A 14,348-nucleotide genomic window follows, 5' to 3' on the forward strand; every position below is an offset into this window, starting at 1 on the left:
TGTGTAGTGTGTGCCAGCTGCTGTCTTGTAAATGCTCCTCTTGTGGCCAGTGTCAGGCTGTCCATGTGACCTCCCTGAATGAGGAGAGGGGAAGAGATGCAGAGCAGCACAACATTATGTGGGATTTCCACGCTGCAGGTGGGAGAGTTGTAAATAACCTTCAGAGCATAGACACTAGTGAAAGGTAGTGATAATAGTTAGGAGGTGACGAATTTTGAGTATTTGTTACTTTGTTTTAAATATAATTTATTTAATTATAAGTTTGCATCATTTAATTTTTAATAATGGCCCTGTTTAACAAATGCTCACACATTTCCTGAAATTGTAACTTAGCAAGCCTCTATGAGTCAGCTCTGGCACACCTCTGCTTTGGAGTCAGACAATTTCAAGTTTATATTTAACTTTACCAGTTCCTTGTTCTCCAGCCATGGACAGTATGCTTAGCCCCTTCAAGCCCAGTTATTTCTCTGCAGGGAATAATAATACCTACATCACAGAGTTGAGTTGTTGAGGATGGCACAAGGTCAAGTTCGTGAAGTGCCAAAGTCAGCACCAAGTCCGAGCACTGTTAACTCTTTTCTCGTCCTTTGGTCTTCCTCTTTTTTTTTTTTTTAAGATTTTATTTATTCATTTGACAGAGAGAGATCACAAGTAGGCAGAGAGGCAGGCAGAGAGAGAGGGAAGCAGGCTCACCGCCAAGCAGAGAGCTCAACTCGGGGCTTGATCCCGGGACCCTGGGATCATGACCTGAGCTGAAGGCAGAGGCTTAACCCACTGAGCCACCCGGGCGTCCCTGGTCTTCCTCTTGTCTGAAGCATCTGCTTGTTAAAATTGTTTTCCTGAAGCAGAGACATTGCTCTGTCCTCCCTCAGACTGACACTGGTATTGAGCACAAACTTCAATTTGCTATCAAAGCCTCCCTCTCACCAATCTCAGCTTTTCATTACTCCTCAGGAGACTGTGCCCCAACTACAGATCTGTTGACATAGCCCACAGAGTCCTTGTGGGTCCCATCCCTACACCTCTGTGCCTAGTATTTCTTCCCGTTGGGATCTTTGGACCATCTGTGCCCCGCCCTCCATCCCCATCAAAGCACACCTCCACAAGGCACCCTTAGTTAGCCCCACCTGATAATAATGTCTAACTTGTACCAAGTGCAGGGGATACGCAAGGAGGTGTGCAGAGGGCTTCGTATTCGTTATCCCATGTAGCAAGCCTAATTTAAAGATGAAGAAACAGAGGCAGAGCCAGAGTAAATAACTTGCCCAAAGTCATACAACTAGTAAAATGGTGGAGCTGGGATTGCATCTCATGTGGTCTGGCTCCAGAACTTGGGCTCTTAGACATCATGTTACACTTAAATGCCTGAATGATTGCCTCTTAAAATAGATTATCTCTGTTAGTTTCGGGTTAATATATCATATATGATGTTATATATCATGTTCTTGGCCTTTTCTATGCTTTATCACAGTACGATCTTCTTGACAGCAAAAGTATTCATTTACCAAATATTTACAAAGTGCCCTCTATATGTATCAGGTGCTATTCTAGGCACTAGGAATATAGGACCAGTCCTTGGTTAAGGACATGACAAAATATCCATATAGGAGAATACTATGCAGCTATAACAAAGAATGAGAAGGCTCTTTTTGTAAGAACATGGTAAGATTTCCAAGACATACTGTTAAGTGAATCAAAGCAAGGTACAGAACACTTTGCATTCTATGCCACCTTTTATAGAAAGTATGAGGAGGGGTTAATCAGTTTTCCATGTGTTTTTACCTGTTAAAATAGAAGACTCAGTCTTGGGGTGTCTGGGTGACACAGTCAATTAAGCATCTGACTCTTGGTTTCAGGTCAGGTCATGTTCTCAAAGTCATGAGATAAAGCCCCACATGGGGCTCAGCACTCCATACGGAGTCTGCTTAAGACTTTCTCTTCCTGTGCCTCTACCCCTCCCTTCTCTCTTTTTAAAATTAATAAATAAATCTTTAAAAGGATTAAATAAAAGACTCAGCCTTCATTGTTATGAAGTTCATAGTGTAGACAATGTACTATCATAATTCTATAGTTGATGTACAATGGAATCTTGATCTTCAAATATATATATACTCTGAAATCTTCACAAATCACTAAAATCATGAGTGCCCCCATGGCAGCGAGGGCTAATTGGTTAATGAAGTCTCACTGCCCCCTTCGAGAATGCGGAGTTGTTGCTGAGAAGTAGGCTTCGGGCAAAGCACTCTACTTCCTAACCCCCCTTGCATGTGGGACCATACGATTAAATCCTGGACAGCAGAACGTGGACCAAAGGGATGTGACCACTTCTAGGCCCAGCCATGAAAACTTCCTGTGGGGTCTACAGGCAGCACGTTGGCATCCAAGGAATTCTTGAATGACTAGGTGGCAGGAACCTACTTTATTTCTCTTTCTGGCTGTTGCCCATTGGGCTGCACTTGAAAAATGAAAGTCTATTGTGTTTAGCCAGTGAGATGACAGTGTTATCTGTAACTGAAGTGTCTAGCACCTTTGTTAATACCCTGGTATAATATACGGTTTTCCTCTCACAGTATAACTGAAAATTTTGAACGCCTTCTTCAGATGCTTTGTGAAAGAGTTTCACAAATCAATTTTCCTTCTTTTTACCCAATACCTATGGTGGGATCATCCATATCACAGAGCTATGCCAAGGGCATCTCACTTTTTTTTTTTAAGACTTTATTTATTTGAGGGCGCCTGGGTGGCTCAGCGGGTTAAGCCGCTGCCTTCGGCTCAGGTCATGATCTCAGGGTCCTGGGATCGAGGCCCGCGTCGGGTTCTCTGCTCAGCAGGGAGCTTGCTTCCCCCCTCTCTCTCTGCCTGCCTCTCCATCTACTTGTAATTTCTCTCTGTCAAATAAATAAATAAAATCTTTAAAAAAAAAAGACTTTATTTATTTGACAGACAGAGATCACAAGGTGGCAGAGAGGCAAGCAGAGAGAGAGGAGGAAGCAGACTCGCAGACCCCCCACTCCCCACCCCATCCCCCCGCCGAGCAGAGAGCCTGATGCGGGGGCTCGATCCCACCACCCTGGGATCATGACCTGAGCCGAAAGTAGAGGCTCTAACCCACTGAGCCACCCAGGCAGTCCGACATCTCACTTTTTAAGTAATCCAATATTTCCATTTTATTGCCGGAACTACATTTTCCTAGACCTTTCAGCTTCTGTCTCTAGTGTTACCAGCTGCTCTCTTTCCTTCTCTTTTTCTACTTTTTCATAATTTTATTTTATTGTGAGATGATGCATCATACATACAGCAGAGGGCATAAAACAGAGAGTTTTTTTAAGAAAAATTAGGAAATGAAGATCTATAAAGGCCATTCAAGTCAAGAAACAGAACACTGCCTTCCAGTTGTCCCTTTCCAATGACAATTTCCTTCCTTCCTCTTCAGATGAAGCCACTGTCCTGACCTTGATGCTAATCTAGATCTTGTGTTTCTTTACAGTTTTACCACCTATGTCTGGTCCCTAAATGTGATGTAGCGGAATTGTTTTTGAACTCTATACAGAGGTCATAATCGGCTCTGTCCACTCTGTGTCTTGCTTCTGTGTCCGACACGATGTCTGTGCGAGTCATCTACATTTTTTCCTGCTGCTCTAGTTAGTTCACGTTCATGGGTGTAGAGCCGTCCTTTCTAGAGGAATGACATTTGACTATTGCAAACATAACATTCTTTTTGTGAACATTCTTACCGATGTCTCCTGTGGCCAACGATGATGTATTTCTCCAAGGTATGCAGCTGGAAGTAAGCTTGCTAGGACAGGGAATATGCTCTTCAATCTGGCTGGTTAATGCCATACTGCTCTGCAAAGTGTCTGTCTGTACCCATTTCTGTGCCCGCCACTGGTGTATAAAAGTCCCCTTTGTTCCTCAGCTATGCCAGTACTTGGTGTTTGTCAGACTTAAATTGTCTTTTCTGTTTTCTCATCTTATTTTTCTTTCTGCCAATCTGGTAGGCATTTCATTGTGGTTTTAATGTGGGCTTTTGATTATTATAAGGTGGAACACCCTTTTATGTGTTTAGTGACTATTTAGATTTATTCTGAGGTGATGTACCTGTCTTTTGTCCAGTTTCTAATGGTGGTTTCAGTCTGGATTACATTAGTTCTTAATCCCAGACCCATGTCGGTTATAAATGTTCCAGATATTTTTCACACTCAACACTTCATCTTTTTACTTTCTTTATGGTATCTTCTGGAAAATAGATGCTCTTAATTTGATCAGGTCTGAATTTATCTTTTCCTGTGTAGGTTGTGGGTTTTTTGTGTCTTGTTTAAGAAATCTTTCTTTTCCCTGAGGTCTTGAGGTTATTTTCCAGTATTATATACAAAGCTTTTATAGTTCTGCCTTACACATTTAGAGCTTTAGTTTCCCCTGGAAATCGAGGTCTGACTATTATTTTCCATGTGGTTACACAATTGTTCCAGTGCCATTTTCTGAAAAGTCTGTTATTTCCCCATCGATCTGCAATGTCTCCTGTGGTCATACATCAAGGGTTTGTATACATGGGGTCTGCTTCTGGGATTTCCGTTCTGTTCCACTGATCTATTTATCTAACTCTGTGCCAATATAATTTATTTATTTATTTATTTATTTATTTATTTCCCATTTCTGTTTTCTTTTTGTCATTCATTTAACACATTTGAGTGCCTGACAGGTGTTATCCTAGGTGCCAAGGATGGAACAGTAAACAGAGTAGACAAAAATCCTTGCCCCCCACCCTGAGTTTATGTTCTAGTGTGAGAGTCAGGAAATAAACAAGGTAAATCAATAAAATACATAGGATGGTACACAACAGTGTATGTTAAGGAGAAAAATAAAACAGGGAAGGGAATAGTAAGTGTTGGGGCTGAAATTTTGGATAAGATGGCCTGGGAGGGTGTCCTTGAGGAGGAGATATTAAGTTCCTACCTAAATGAAATACTGGAGTGTCCAGTGGCCCTCTGGAGGATGAGAGGTCCAGGCAGAAGGATCAATAAGTGCAATTTATGTGTTTAGTGGGCCTGGTGTGTTTGAGCGATGGGTGAGGCCAGTGTGTGCAGTTGGAGTGAAGATGGAGGGTGATGAGGTCAGCAGTTATAAGGACCAATCATGGAGGGCCTTGTAACTCACAGATTTTGGCTTCAACTGCTATTTGAGTTTTGAGTGGAATAACTTGATCTAACTTCTGTTTAAAAAGATCCTTTTGGGGCGCCTAGGTGGCTCAGTCGGTTAAGTGGCTGACTTTTGATTTCTGCTCAGGTCATGATCTCAGGGTGGTGTGATGGAGCCCTGTGTATACCTCCATGCTGGGTGTGGAGTTTGCTTAAGATTCTGTCTCTTCCTCCCAGCTCTGTCCATCCCCACCTCCAAGTGTGCTCTCTCTCTTTCAAACATAAAATAAAACAAAACAAAACAAAGCAAAACAAAACAAAACAATAAAACAATCCTTCTGAATGCTGGGTTGAGGAAAGACTGAGGAGGGCCAGGGTAGAAGCAGGGAGGTCAGCTAAGGGTCTGTTGAAACAAGTCAGGAAAGACAGAGTGGTGGCCGGGACCCAAGGTAGCTGTGGTGAGAGAGGGCAGACTCTGGATTTGCTGATGGGTCATATGTGAGTGTTGATAAAAAGACAGCAGTCAGGGGTGCCTGGGTGGCTCAGTGGGTTAAAGCCTCTGCCTTTGGCTCAGGTCATGATCCTAGGGTGCTGGGATCGAGCCCCACATCGGGCTCTCTGGTTAGCAGGGAGTCTGCTTCCTCCTCTCTCTGACTGCCTCTCTGCCTAATTGTGATCTCTCTCTGTCAAATAAATAAATAAAATATTTAAAAAAAAAGAAAGAAAGACAGCAGTCAAGGGTGACTCTGGAGTTTCTTTTTGGGGACATTTTCCACAAAGGAACGAAGTTTTTATTATCTGCTAAGCATTACTATCCATAAAATGCTTAGAAACAGAGAAGAGGAACTTCAAAAGGGTGTCTTGTCCATCACATTCAGCTTTACCCAGGCCCAGTGGAGTGCCAGGAATGCAGCATCTTGGTCTTTGGAAATGCCCATCATAGCTGGGAGGATGGACTGCTTATATAAAGTCTATCTGTAATATACTGTGATTACACCTCTAACAAAAATAATACTAAATGATTGATTTTTACTTGGGAGGAAGTTAGAGAAAGTGTCATAAAGCATAGAACAGATATGGTTGTTGTAGTAGTCAGCTACTGTTGCATGAATGTTGTGTAACAAACCACTCCAAAAGTAAGACTCAAGGGTCTCTAGGTTGGCTGCATCTCAGCAGGGGTGGGATGGATTCCAGGGTCCAGGCAGCAGGGGTCCAGTTCTGTCCCATGTGATTCTACATTACCCCTAGACTGGAGACTGCTTGCGGACATGCTCTTCTCATGGTAGATCTCAGTGTAAGAGACCAAACCAAATGGTGCCCAGGCACACATAAAGCCTCTGTCTGGATTGTGTCTGCTAACTTTCTATTGAACTAAGCAACTCACACAGACCCATCCAGAGTTACTGAGGCAGGGAAATAAGCTCTATTTACTCTAGAACATGGCAGGGTCCCATGGTTGGGAGAGGGAAGCAAAACCAATTTTTTTAAATTAAGCTTTTTATTTTAATTCTAGTTCATTTTAACATATGGTGTTCTCTTAGTTTCAGGTGTACAATATAGTGATTCAACAACTCCACATATCACTCAGTGCTCATCACCATGAATGTACTCTTAATCCCCTACACCTATTTCATTCATCCCTCCACCTGCCTCCCCTCTAGTAACCATCAGTTTGTTCTCTATGGGATTGGGAGGGAGACAAACCATAAGTGACTCTTAATCTCACAAAACAAACTGAGGGTTGCTGGGGGGAGGGGATTTGGGAGAAGGGGGTGGGATTATGGACATTGGGGAGGGTATGTGCTTTGGTGAGCGCTGTGAAGTGTGTAAACCTGGTGATTCACAGACCTGTACCCCTGGGGATAAAAATATATGTTTATAAAAAAATAAAAAATTAAAAAAAATCTATTTCTTGGTTTGTTTTTCTCTATCTCTTTTTTCCTTTGCTCATTTATTTTCTTTCTTAAATTGCACCTGTGTGACATCATATGCTATTTGTCTTTCTCTGATTGACTTATTTTACTTAGCATTATACTCTCTAGCTCCATCCTGTTGTTGCAAATGGCAAGAGGTCATTATTTTCATGGCTGAATAATATTCCATTGTATATATATGAACATACATACATACGTACACACATACCTACATATACATACATACACCACATCTTCTTTATCCATTCATCTCTTAATGAACACTTGGGCTGTAGTGAAAAGGAAGAATGAGTGATATCTTCCACATCGTCAATATTTCTACAAGGCTTGCTACTGTGCGAGGAGATTAGGAGTAATCTCAGAGATAAAATCTTCAGACTGGAGTCTGCTGGCATCACAGCAAGCTAAGGAATTAAATCCTGTTTCCATTGAAGGGAGCAGTAAATTTAGAGGAAGCAGTAATGTCTGGAACGAGAGATAGAAGATTAAGTAAATTATTATTGGGTCAAAAGGTAAAAAGGAGAAGTGGGGCAGAACATTCCAAAGGAAAGTACTTCTGCTAGATTTCCATCAGGAAACCCTAGATGACCTCTAAAGGTAGTGGTGAGGATGGGGATAGAACCAGAGGATGACAGGCTCTCAGAGGGGAAGGGGCATGGTCCCACTTCATATTTTAACATCTGTACATTGGACATTCTTACGCTGGGATTCAAGGATGAGATTCACAGCTGAACTGTGCCTTAGCATATGTGCACTTGTGTGGATGGGTCTGTAAATTTATCTGGGAAGAAGAATGATACATAGTTCTCTTCAGATTTGCAAAGGAGTCCCTGATCCTAAAAATGTCCAGAACAACTGATCTTACAGCATCTCCTTTAAAACACCTTAGCTCCTTTCTTCAGGGGTGGTCTGTTTTGTTGCTGCTCAGCTCTGTAAGAACATCTTTCCTCATTGTGACCTGGCATCTGTCTCCTAGAAATTCCCACCTTGGTCTTGGTTTTGCCCTCTGCAGCAACACTGGGCAAGTCTAATCCCTCTTTCATCTTTCTAAATGGAAACTCATTTCTCAATGTATTGAGCTTTTTCCTGATATGAGCTTAGTTGTTAAAGGAAATCCTTGACATTTTTGATGACTTCAAAGATTCTCATGGAGTCAGCAAATACTCTCATATTTTGAAAAGTTTGTAAGTTTAGCTACAAACTGGAGTTAAAAAGTAACAGATTCTATTACTTGATCCCAGAGGCTTATTTTCCACATTTGTTAAAATATTGGAGAAAGGATATAGAACTCTGTCCTCTCTCACTGTTGGTAAATAATGTCTGATTATAGCCCCAAAGGGTCTGATTTCCAGGCAAAGCATCTTCAATAAGGAAGACAAGCACCCTGCTTGTAACAACTAGAGATTTGGAAAATGCAAGATAAAAACTATTTACCAAGACATCTTTCATAAGAAAAGGATTTCTTTATGTTATGGGATTAGATTTTTTAAAAATCTGAGACCTCAAACTTCTTTTTTTAATGTATTTACACATTGGCTTTCTTATACGATATGCTCCATAAAGCTTTAATAATTCTAGCTTTAACCATTTTTTGAGGGGGTGAATTTTTCTTTCTTTCCTTCTCTTTATAATCACTTTGGTTTAGTTACCATATTGGAAATCAGTGCTCCATCTCTTTATGTAGTACAGGGCCTGTTCCAATTAAAATCAACTTCTAGATCAGTTTTCTGGAGACCCCTCAGGAGGCAATCATAAATGTCTGTTGATAAAACACAAGAAGAAACAAATGCTCATTCTTTAAGTGAGTATGTGTTGAAAACCTACTGTGTACAAAGCACCCAAAGTTCAGGTAGTCAGAGAACTTACAGTTCAATTTAGTACCCAAGTTAAGGTAAATACTTAAATTTATATAGTGGTAAAATAACACAACAAAGAGTTATAGCTAATAAACCAGCAATATAGATAAAAATGGAATGATAAAATATATTCTAGTTAGTCAAAATAAAGCAGAAAATAGAAAAAAATGAAGAAGGAACAAATAGGAAATAGTACATTGTTAGATTTAACCTCAACCATATTAATGCCCACATGAACTATAAGTAGTCTAACCACCTCAACTGAAAAACAGAGATTTAGATGGGGTGGGCAGGAAGGTGGGAAGACCAACACTCAACTATATGTTGCCTAAAAGAAACCCACTTTAAATATAAAGATATATAATAAATAGGCTAACTTAAAAGACTGTAAAAAGAAATGCCATGTTAGTCTATGCTACAAAGACAAAAAGACAAAGCAAAAATTTACAAAGTAAATTTCAGGACAAAAATATAACCAGGGAAAAAAGAAGTTCATTCCATAATGATAAAGGAGTCAATTCATCAGGAAGACATAACAATCCCAAACACTGATGTACCTAATAACAGAACTTCAAAATATGAAGTAAACACTGATAGGATGGCAAGAAGAAACAGACTAACCTGCAATTATATTCAAATATTTCAACATACCTCTTTTAAAAAGAATAGAACAGAAAAAAAATCAGTAAAGATTTAGAATACTTAAACATCACTATCAATCAACTTGACCTAATTGACATTTCCAGAGCGCTCCATCCAACAGCAAGAACACACTCTTCTCAAGTGCACATGGAAAATTTACCAAGATAAATCGTATTTTGGGGCTATAAAACAAGTCTCAAAAAATTTAAAAAGACTTAAGTCATACAAATCATGTTCTCTGGCCAGAATGCAGAAAATTAGAAATTGACAGCAGAAAGTTATCTGAGAAATTCATAAATATTTGAAAACTAAATAATACACTTAACAATCCATGAGGCAAAGAAAAAATCAAAGAGGAAATTAGAAAATTTCTTTAACTGAATAATAATGAAAATCCAACATATCAGAATTTATGGGATGTAGCTAAGGCAGTGCTTACAGAGAAATTTATAGCAGTAAATGCTAATTTTAGAAAAGAAGAAGGTCTCAAATCAATGACCTCAGCTTCCAATTGAGAAACTAGGGGAAAAAGAGCAAATGAAACAAAGTAAGCAGAATAAAGGAAATAATAAAGGTCAGAAATCAGTGAAACAGAACATCAAAAATCAGTAGAGAAAAACCAATGAACCCAAGAAATCCTTCTTTGAGAAGGCCAATTAAACTGATAAACTCACAGCAGGGCTTATCAGGAAAAAGAGAGAGAAGGAGAAGACACAAATTACCAATCTCAGGAATGAGAGAGTTCGCGTCATTACAGATTCTGTAGTAAAAGAATAATATGCAAATATTATGAACAATAGTATGCCTATCAATTCAACAACTTAGATGAAATAGAAATTCCTTGAAAGATACAACTACCTAAGTTCATTGAAAAAAAAATTAAAAATCAGAATATCCCTACAGCTATTAAAGAAATTAAATTTATACTTTACCTTTCCTTTAGGGTGGCTGGCTGGCTTACTCAGTAGAGTATGTGACTCTTTTTTTTTTTTTTAAAGATTTTATTTATTTATTTGACAGACAGAGATCACAAATAGGCAGAGAGGCAGGCAGAGAGAGAGAGAGAGAAAGAGGGAAGCAGGCTTCCTGCAGAGCAGAGAGCCCGATGCGGGGCTCAATCCCAGGACCCTGAGATCACGACCCGAGCCGAATGCAGCAGCCCAAACCACTGAGCCACCCAGGCGCCCCAAGTATGTGACTCTTGATCTTGGGGTCATGAGTTCAAGCCCCGCACTGGGTGTGGAGCTTACTTAAAAAAAATAAATACAAATTTAAGAAATGAAAAAATAAAAACTTTCCCTCAAAGAAAACTCCAGGCCCAGATGATTTCACTGAGACATTCTACCAAATATTTAAGGAAGAAATAATGGGAGTTTTACACAAACTCTTCTAGAAAATTAAGGAAGAGAGAATACGTCCTAACCCTTCTATGAGGTCAGCATTACAGACCTGATAACAGAACCAGAAAAGGCATTACAAGAAAACTACTGACCAATACACCTCATGAACATAGATGTAATAATTCTTAACAAAGTGTTAGTAAATCAAATCTAACAATATATTAAAAAGACAATACTCCATGATCAATACATTATTCTAGGTTGGTTTAACATATGAAAATTAGTGGATGTAATTTACCATATTAACAGACTAAAGAGAAAAGCCATATGCAGGAAAAGGGTTGCAAGGTCCAATATCCATTCCTGATAAAAACTCTCAGGAGAGTGAGAATAGGTAGACCTTCCTAAACATGATAAAGGACATCTAGGAAAAATCTACAGCTAACATCATATCTTCAAGTTGAATGTCTTCCCCCTAAAATAAGGAACAAAGCAAAGACATTTCCTCTTTCTACCTCTCTTCAGCATTGTACTAGAAGTCCTAGCCAGTGCAACAAGGCAAGAAAAAGGATCAAAAGAGATTCAGATTGGAAGGGAAGAAATAAAACCATGTTTATTTGCAGATGACATGATTGTCTGTGTAGAAAATCTTATGGAACAATCAGATATTGAAATATAAAATATTTGTTATTAAAATATAAAAATACTGTTCAGTAGCACTAAAAATGTGAAATATTTAGCAGTAAATATCAGAAGGATGAGCAAGACCTGTGTTCTGAAAATTACAAAACATTATTGGGAGAAATTAAAGAGAACTGAAATAAATGGAGTGATATACTATATGTTGTTGTCATGATGCCAGTTCTCCCCAAATTGATCCATAGATTCAATGCAGTTTTGATCAAAATCCCAGGGGGCTGTTTTGCAGAATTTGATAAGCTAATTCTAAAATTCATATGGCAATGCAAAGGATTTGAAATAACAAAATCAATATTAAAAAAAAAAAGAAGAGCAAAATCTGGGGGTTTAGGTTATCTGACTTCAAGATTTATTATAAAGCTAAAATAATCAAGACGGTATGGTATTAGACAGATAGATCAATGAAACAGAATACAGAAGCCAGAAATAGACCGTTGACATATCTGAATAATTGATTTTCAACAAGGGTGCAAGGGAAACCAGATAGTGCAGGAACAACTAGATAACCATGTGAAAAAAAAAAAAAAAAACAAACTATTTAGGTATGAGTACAAGAACATGATCCACAGAAGAAGAGAAAATAATGAATCAGACTTCATAAAAATTAAGAATTTCTGCTCTTTGAAAGACACTGTTAAAAGAATAATAACATATCCACAGACTGGGAGACAATATTTACAAATCACATATCTGTTGAAAGACTTGTATTTTAGAATATATAAGCACCGTTCAAAACTAACAACTCAACTTTAAATATAGGCAAAGGACTTGAACACACATTTCACCCAAGACAATTTACTGATAACAGATAAGCCCACGAAAAGATGCTCAATATCTTAGTTACAGGGAAAATGCCAGCCAAAACCACAGTAAGATACAACTACTCACCTGTTAAAATGGCTCAAAGAAAAAAGACAGATCATAGGTAGTGTTGCCAAAGATGTCGAGTAACTGAAAGTCTATTATGTTGCTGGGAGGACTATAAAATGGCACATTCACTTCAGAAAGCAGGTTGGCCCTTTCTTAATACCTTAAATATGCACACCTACAATTAGACTTAGTCATTCTTATTCCTAGATACTTACGCCCAAGAGAAATAAAAGCATATGCATACAAAGCATATTCATACAAAAACTTGCATACAAACACTCCTATCAGCTTTATTTTTAATAGGCAAATCTGGAAATAACCTAAATGTTATCAACAAGTGACTGGATAAACAGTATATTTACATTCTTATAATGGTATATTCCTATAAGGAACACTACTCGGCAATAAAAAGTCAAACCATCACAGGCAACTGAATCATCAACAACAGGATAATCTCAACAGAGTTATGTGAGCGGAAGTAGCCATACCAAAAAAAAAAAAAAAAAAAAAAGGACATACTGTATGATGCCATGTATTTAAAATTCTGAAAAATGCAAACTAATGTACAGTAATAGAAAGAAGATTAGTGGTTGCCTGGAGAGGGAATGTGGGAGAGTGATACATGGAAAGATTACAAAGAGGCAGAGAGAACCTTTTGGAGGTGATGGTTATGTGGATGATGGTGATAATTTCTCGCGTGTACACAGACGTCAAAATTGTGCACCCTAAACACGCATAGCTTATCGCATGTCAAATACGCCTCCATGAAGCTATTTAAAAATGCATGCAGTGGGCACACTAAGTGATAGGCATACTGTGCGCCAGGTTGCGTTGTAAATGTGTGAAATGCCTTCTCTTCAGCCCTCACCACAAAGCGATCAGGTTTTGTGATCTATGTGATCACATAGATAGATCATTGTGATATCTACCTATGGTTGCTCCCTTTTTACCGAGGGACTCTGGAAGTCTTTTACTGAGGTCTGGAGAGTTGTTCAGGTTCCAAGGCTGCCCAGTTGGTAAGTGGCCACCTGACCCTCCTGTTTCGCTCTTAACTCTGAACACCCGAGCTGCAGGAGCACAAGGAAGTGCGGAGTTCTCACATCCATTACCTGCCTCCTCCTCACAGAGTGTGGAGTCAGCAGTTCAAATGTTCGCGCCTGCTTTGCATACAGGCTCGCTGAGCTTCAGCCAGGTTAAGGTGGCCTTTGCCCAGCTTCGCACCGGAGGCTGTCAGGGAAGCGATGTGTCCCTTCTCTTTCCAGGGCCCTGTCCACTGACTCACAGGGCTCCAGCTGCCGTGGATAGACTTCGGCGTTTTGTGTTTTTCAGTCGGCCAAAGATCATGTAGATTGAGTTCTCTGAGCTTGTAGGTGCCAGAACCCCAACAACGGAGCCTTGCCCTATTGCTGGGCATTTCCTCTGCAACTGGCGTTCGGGAGACAGGTGAGACTTGGCATTCACCAGGGTCGCGGGGCGTTCGGGCCCACATAGCACCTTCGGGCTTCGGCTTCCAGGAGCTGGCAGGCGGCCTGCTGCCGTCCAGCGGCCGCGTCCCGGCGCTCAGCCGGGTGCCCCTCCCGCGCGGCTCCGCGGGGGCGTCGGGGAGGCGGGCCCGGGGACGCTCGCGAGGCGCTCCGGCGCGGCGCCCCCTGCCGGCGCCCTGCTCCCTCGCCCCGGATCCGGTCCGGGCGGCGCGGGGACTCCGGCCTGAGAGCCAGCGAGCGCGCGGGCGGGCGGGCGGCGCGGCGCGCTGCGGGCGAGCGGGCGCGTCCTGCAGGGGTAGGTGGGCCGCCGAGCACCGGCGGGCAGGAGGGCGCGGGCGGCGCGCGCGGGCGGGCCCGGGGCGGGCTGGGGGCGCGCGGCGGGGGTCGG

At 40.8% G+C, this 14,348-nt stretch overlaps 1 protein-coding gene and 1 long non-coding RNA gene across 4 annotated transcripts in view; one reads left to right on the plus strand and one right to left on the minus strand.

Moving 5' to 3' along the window:
• Window positions 1–6,983: 6,983 nt before the first annotated feature.
• The window catches only part of LOC132019691 (uncharacterized), a 7,965-nt gene continuing 600 nt past the window's right edge, over window positions 6,984–14,348 (minus strand). The window contains exons 1-3 of one of the 2 annotated variants that reach the window (XR_009404835.1): window positions 13,406–14,068; window positions 8,719–8,828; window positions 6,984–7,534 (exon numbers count right to left, since the gene is read on the minus strand). This is a non-coding gene — a long non-coding RNA (uncharacterized LOC132019691). Of the gene's footprint in view, window positions 7,535–8,718; window positions 8,829–13,405; window positions 14,069–14,348 lie in introns of those variants that run through there. The other variant, XR_009404836.1, reaches the window with a different exon arrangement.
• The window catches only part of SCN8A (sodium voltage-gated channel alpha subunit 8), a 175,938-nt gene continuing 175,773 nt past the window's right edge, over window positions 14,184–14,348 (plus strand). For both annotated transcript variants that reach the window (XM_059403160.1, XM_059403158.1), the window contains exon 1: window positions 14,184–14,255. The gene's annotated coding sequence lies outside the window, so the exon portion shown is untranslated. The remainder of the gene's footprint in view (window positions 14,256–14,348) is intronic.

This window comes from Mustela nigripes, chromosome 6 (genome assembly GCF_022355385.1).
Source record: "Mustela nigripes isolate SB6536 chromosome 6, MUSNIG.SB6536, whole genome shotgun sequence".
Classification (NCBI taxonomy): Eukaryota; Metazoa; Chordata; class Mammalia; order Carnivora; family Mustelidae; genus Mustela; species Mustela nigripes.